General features: G+C 52.9%; 1 pseudogene; it reads left to right on the top strand.

The window, feature by feature from the left end:
• Positions 1-2,390: 2,390 nt before the first annotated feature.
• On the top strand, positions 2,391-5,683 carry LOC138843309 (nck-associated protein 5-like; annotated as a pseudogene).
• The last annotated feature ends 326 nt before the right edge of the window (positions 5,684-6,009 follow it).

Raw genomic sequence — 6,009 nt, 5'->3', positions numbered from 1 at the left:
TGCAAGCACAAACTCAGCTTGCCCAGAATTGAAGCCTGGCCTCTTACTACCTGAGTGACCTTGGCTAGTCAACTACCTCCTGAGCCATAGGGTTTTTTTTGTTTGTTGGTTGGTTGGTTTTTGGTGAAATAGGAGTAATAAGAGTACCTACTCAGAGTTGTGAAAATTGAAAGAATAAATGGCATCTGGCATGATGTGTGTTATATATACCTCATGATCTCATTTTTTTTAAGATTTTATTTGTTTATTTGAGAGATAGAGTTACAGTTTGAGGGAAAGAGAAAGAGAAGGGTCTTCCATCCACTGTTCACTCCCCAAACGACTGCAATGGCTGGAGCAGGGTCGATCTGAAACCAGGAGCCAGGAGCTTCTTCCTGGTCTCCCACACGGGTGCAGGGGCCCAAACACTTAGGCCATCTTCTACTGCTTTCCCACGTCGTAGCAGGGAGCTGCATTGGAAGAGAAGTAGCCAGGACTAGAACCAGCGCCCATATGGGATGCCAGTGCTGCAGGTGGAGGATTAGCCTACTGTGCTGTAGCACTGGCCCCCTGATCTGGTTTTGAAAGACAATTTTAAAAGAGGTGTTCTAAAAAATTTCTTGAGTAATGGTGGCAATATTTTTAAAAATTGATTTCCAGGGAGCATATGCCATAATACATTTTTGAAAATATGAGTTAATGTATGTTTCTTTACAGATTGGTGGCACTTTGGCCTCTGGCATAGCAGTTAAGACTCTACCTGGGACATCTGCATCATACATCAGTGTGCTTGATTTGGAATCCCAGCTTCCCTTCTGATTCCAGCTTTCTCCTAATGTGCACCCTGACAGGCAGCTATGATGACTCAAGTAGTGGAGTCCCTGTCAGCCAGGTAGGGGATCTGGATGGAGTTCTGAGAAGCTGACTTCAGCCCGACCCAGCCCTGTCTGTTGTGGACATCTGAAAATTTGTGGGCATCTGTGTATCTGCGTTTCAAAGAAAAATAAATACCCAAAAATCAGTTGGACCTCTTACCTGCTAATTATTTGAGTAGTAAACTGGTTTAAACTATTCAGCAATGATGGTAATGGACATTTGTTTACACAAATCTTTACTGCTATTGAACATTTTATATGACAAGCACCATGTTAGAGCTTAGATCCTAGCAGAAATCAAAGATTAAATAATTCAGTTTTTCTTTATGGAGGTATATTGTGTAAGGAAATTTTTTTTTTTCCTGGTAAGGTACTATTTCAGTTAATTGACTGTGGTCTTTCATTCCAGTACTTCACCTACAGCTGCTGCAAGATGATGGTTGGGCTGGGTGTCTGCAAGCTACATACATTTCACACCTTTCCCTGACAGATGACTTCCAGTAAGATTGTGCCTACAGGAGGAACAGGGAGGAAATCAGAAGGTGGAACAATGGAAAGTATTGTTTTTCTTTACTTTTACTTTGCTTCTGGCATCCAAGGGAATGGCTATGTCCTGTACAAAGCCCACAATCAGTTAAAGCTGTTGCTCCTTTCCTCAAACCCCCAATGTGGCATCGTAGTAGTGGCCTTGCTTTTGAGCTGACAATACAACCTTCTCTCTTATGTATACCAGCTGTAAGACTGGTAGCCACTTGCAGTTAGGAGTTTCTATTTTAATTTCACTTTCCCCTTTTGCTCTTCTACCCCCATTATCTGTGTAACCATTTCTCTGTAGTAACTGGTGTCTGGTTAAAATACTTTGAATGATTTCTGTTTTCCCACATGGGAATCTGACTGATTAAAGATGCAGATGTGTACTACCTTACAGTATTTACAAAGCCACTGGAATCCTTCAGAAAGTTTTTGCAGTTTTTACAAAAATGGGAATATAATTCTAAAACCTATCTCTCCACCAGTGAGATTTTAAAACACCAGAGCACAGTAGAGTAGTATATGTGCCTACAACTAATGTGTTTTCATCATGGCAACATCAGAGCCACCAGAGAGTCTGTGTCATAGTAGGAGGAAAGAGAATAAATTGAGGAAGTTCCTACATGATTCTTCTTTGAAGAAGCAGTTTAACTTACATGCACTTATATTAGAAAGGTAAAAAGAGATCCACATTACAATGGATACATTTCTCCCTAGCTCCTTGACAATGACTCCTCTGAACGTATATGTCCAACTGCATTTTATGAGAATGACCTCCACAATCTCTGCTATGGTTGGAATGTTTTTGTCCTCTACAAAAAGTAATGTTCAAAGTTTATCCTCAATCCTTCCTGAATGAGGTTAGGTGCCCTTGTTACAGGGCTTGGTGAGGGCAAGGATTGGGGCACAGCTGGCTAAGCAACTTGTTATGATGCTGGAATCCCCTAACAGAGTGCTGACTGGAGTCCTGCCTGCTATGCTTCAGATTCAGCTCTCTGAATATTTCCCAATAAGAGCCCTCACAGCAGCCCTATGAAGCTGCCTTCCAAGACCCCCACCAAGGTGGTGCCCCGGCCTGGGGCCTCCCTGGCCGCCAAGGAGCCCAAAGCCTGACAAGGGCAAGGGCCCGCCTTGGACAGACTGCAAGCGGTGGCAGCGGCGGTGGCACAGCCCCGGCATCAGACTCCGCTGACCCCGGCCAGGGCCCGAGGTGCCGGCCCCACACTCGGCCATTGAGGAGAAGGTGATGAAAGGTATCGAGGAGAACGTGTTACAGCTCCAGGGCCAAGACCGGGCCCCGGGCCCTGAGGTCAAGCATCACAACACCAGCAGCATCTCCAGCTGGTTCGGCCTGAAGAAGAGCAAACTGCCGGCCCTGAACCGCCGCACAGAGGCCCCCAAGGGCAAGGAGGGGGCCGGCGGGTCTCCCCGTTCCGCAAGGAGGTTAAGATGGAAGTGCGGGAGCTGGAAGCCGAGAGTCTCAACATCCCCACCCTGGTAGCCAAGGCCGAAGACCTGCGGCGGGCGCTGGAGGAGGAGAAAGTCTACCTGAGTAGCAGGGCCCACCCGCGGCCCTGGGGCCCAGCCTGGGGCCCCACGCCGGGCCGCCAAAGAGCTGGCAGGACCCCAGGCCTGAGTACGATTTCCAGCCCTGGTGACCTCCAACCCCAAGAACCCCTGGCTGGCCTGCAGGCCCCGCAATGGCCTTGTGGGCCCACTCCAGGGCTGCGGGAAACCTCCCGGGAAGCCAAGCAGCGAGCCGGGGCGGCCGGGAGACCCCCTAGCAGGACAGCCTGGCCGAGGCAGTGCCCGCCTCACACTTCACAGCCTGTGGTTCCTTGACCGGAACCTTGGCCAGTGGCATCGGCACCTTCCCACCCCCAGACCATGGCAGCTGCGGGACGCCCAGCAAGAATCTTCCCAAGACCAAGCCTCCACGGCTGGAGCTGGAGCTCCCTCCCGGGGTGCCCCCAGCCCGGCCCCCGCCCTCACCAGAGTCCCGCGCCCTGCCCACACCCTGGAGCGGGAGGTGCCGGCCTAGAGGAGCTGCTGGTGAGTGGGCGGCACCCCAGCTTGCCTGCCTTCCCGGCGCTGCTCCTGGCCGCCCCGAGCCACCGTGGCCATCTGAAGGGTCCCGAGGATCCCTGTGAAGACCCAGGCCCAACACCCCCCCCCCCCCCCCCCCCCGTGCAGCTGGCCAAGAACTGGACTTTCCCCAACACCAAGGCAGCGGGCAGCTCTGCCGACCCTTTCCTGTGCTCGCCTCGACAGCTGGAGGGGCTGCCCAGGACCCCCCTGGCCCTGCCCGTGGAACCCCCTGGTCCTGCCCGTGGACTGGAAGCGGAGCCTGGAGCCCAGCCGCCGGTCCCCCAGCCTTCGGGGCAGCCGCACCCCTAGCACGTCTGCGTGGTCAAGGAAGGCAGGGCGGCCAGTGGGGGCCTTCCGGCTTGGAGGCCTCGGAGTGTCTCAGTGACTCACTGTATGATTCACTCTCCTCCCGCGGGAGTCAGGGCTGAGAGCCGGCCCCCTGCGCTCTCCGTGCTGCCCAGAGACGCCGCAAGGCGGCAGGTGCATCAGAAGAAGCTGGCGGGGTCCCCGGCACAGCCCACCGCCCAGGCTCAGCTCAGGGAGAGACCCCCCCCCACCAGCCGCGGCCCCTTCTCACCCAGAGTAAGGCTCTTTCTGCAGCGTCCAGGGGCTCCCACGGCCGCCATGGTCCAGTCCCCAGCCCCCAGCCCCCACATCGGGCTGAGCCATCTTGTGGTGCTGGGCTTCCGGCCCACCAGCTGTGCCATCTCTGCCCAACCTGGCTGCTCCCTGCCCTGAAGGCCCCGTGGGGTCGTCCCAGGACCCCGCACTGGTGGGGTGTGGGGTGCGGGGGACAAGTTGCCTTCTGCCTCGCCCTGGCCCTCCCTGCTGTCTGGATGGTGCTGCCCCCACCGCCACACACACACTGCCCCATGTCCTTGGGGTTGATTTGTCTGTCTGGTGTGTGTGTATATATATATATATATGCACCTGGCTCGGTCCCCCCCCCTCCCCCAGCACCGCACTGCAGTTAATTTATCTGTCGTTACAAAACGTGGCTGCTCTGCTTCCAGCCTCATTGCATTTTGTAAGCAGAACTTTTCAGGAAGGCAGATACGATAATATTAGTGTCTGAATCTGCTGGTTGTTTCTGCTTTCTCCCTATACTTTGTAAAGAACTGACACTCAGTAGATCTGGAGGACGACCCTGTTGATTTGAGTACTACTCTCTACCGAGTTTTGTTGGAAAAAATGCTTCCTATTTTTTTTATATTCAGATTTACTTTTTTGAAAGGCAGAGTTACAGAGGGAGCTGGTCCAGGCCAAAGCCAAGAGCCCAGAATTCCATGTGAGAGGCATGGGCCGTTTTCTGCTGCCTTCCAGGGTACGTTAGCAGAGAGTTGGACTGGAAGTGGAGCCGCCAGGACTGGAATTTGCACTCTGATTATCAGATGCCTGTGTGGCAGGCAGCAGTTTCACCTGAAAGTCCTTAAAACACTAATCCTGCAACCATCTCAAAAATCTGTGGGATTTGGCCGGCGCCGCTGCTCACTAGGCTAATCCTCCGCCTAGCGGCGCCGGCACACCGGGTTCTAGTCCTGGTTGGGGCGCCGGATTCTGTCCCGGTTGCCCCTCTTCCAGGCCAGCTCTCTGCTGTGGCCAGGGAGTGCAGTGGAGGATGGCCCAGCTGCTTGGGCCCTGCACCCCATGGGAGACCAGGAAAAGCACCTGGCTCCTGGCTCCTGCCATCGGATCAGCGCGGTGCGCTGGCTGCAGCATGCTGGCCTCGGCGGCCATTGGAGGGTGAACCAATGGCAAAAGGAAGACCTTTCTCTCTGTCTCTCTCTCTCACTGTCCACTCTGTCTGTTAAAAAAAAAAATCTGTGGGATTCAAGAGTTAATGTGATGAAACATTCCTTTAGAATAAAAATAATTTAGGGGCCAGTGCCGTGGCTCATTTGGCTAATCCTCCGCCCGTGGCACCGGCATCCCATATGGGTGCTGGGTTTTAGTCCCGGTTGCTCTTCTTCCAGTCCAGCTCTCTGCTGTAGCCTGGGAGGGCAGTGGAAGATGGCGCAAGTGCTTGGGTCCCTGCACCTGCATGGGAGACCAGGAAGAAGCACCTGGCTCCTGGCTTCGGATTGGCGTAGCTCCGGCTGTAGCGGCCATTTGGGGGGTGAACCAACAGAAGCAAGACCTTTCTCTCTGTCTCTCCCTCTCACTGTCTGTAACTCTACCTGTCAAATAAATAAAATTTAAAGAAAAACCAATTTATTCCTAATTTATCTGCTTTGTAAGTTGTTTCCTCCCTGTATGCTGTAGTTGTATGTGTCCCACAAAAACCATGTGTTGGCAATTGCATCCATTAACACAACAGTGTTGGGATGAGGGGCCTAATGCATGCTGATTAGGCCATGAATTCTAGAGTGGATTATCAAAGTAGTGGGGTTGTGACTGTGGAAACCTAAAGGATGTGGTGGTCTCTTTCTTTCTTGCTCTCATTCCCAATCTCTCACCTGCTCTTACCCCCCCCCCCCCACTTTCTGGCATGGGAAGATGCAGAAAGAAGGCCATTTGCAAATGGCAGCCCCTTGTC

The sequence above is a fragment of the Oryctolagus cuniculus genome, chromosome 8 (assembly GCF_964237555.1).
Source record: "Oryctolagus cuniculus chromosome 8, mOryCun1.1, whole genome shotgun sequence".
In the NCBI taxonomy this organism is placed as follows: domain Eukaryota; kingdom Metazoa; phylum Chordata; class Mammalia; order Lagomorpha; family Leporidae; genus Oryctolagus; species Oryctolagus cuniculus.
This window is presented reverse-complemented; position numbering and strand designations above follow the sequence as displayed.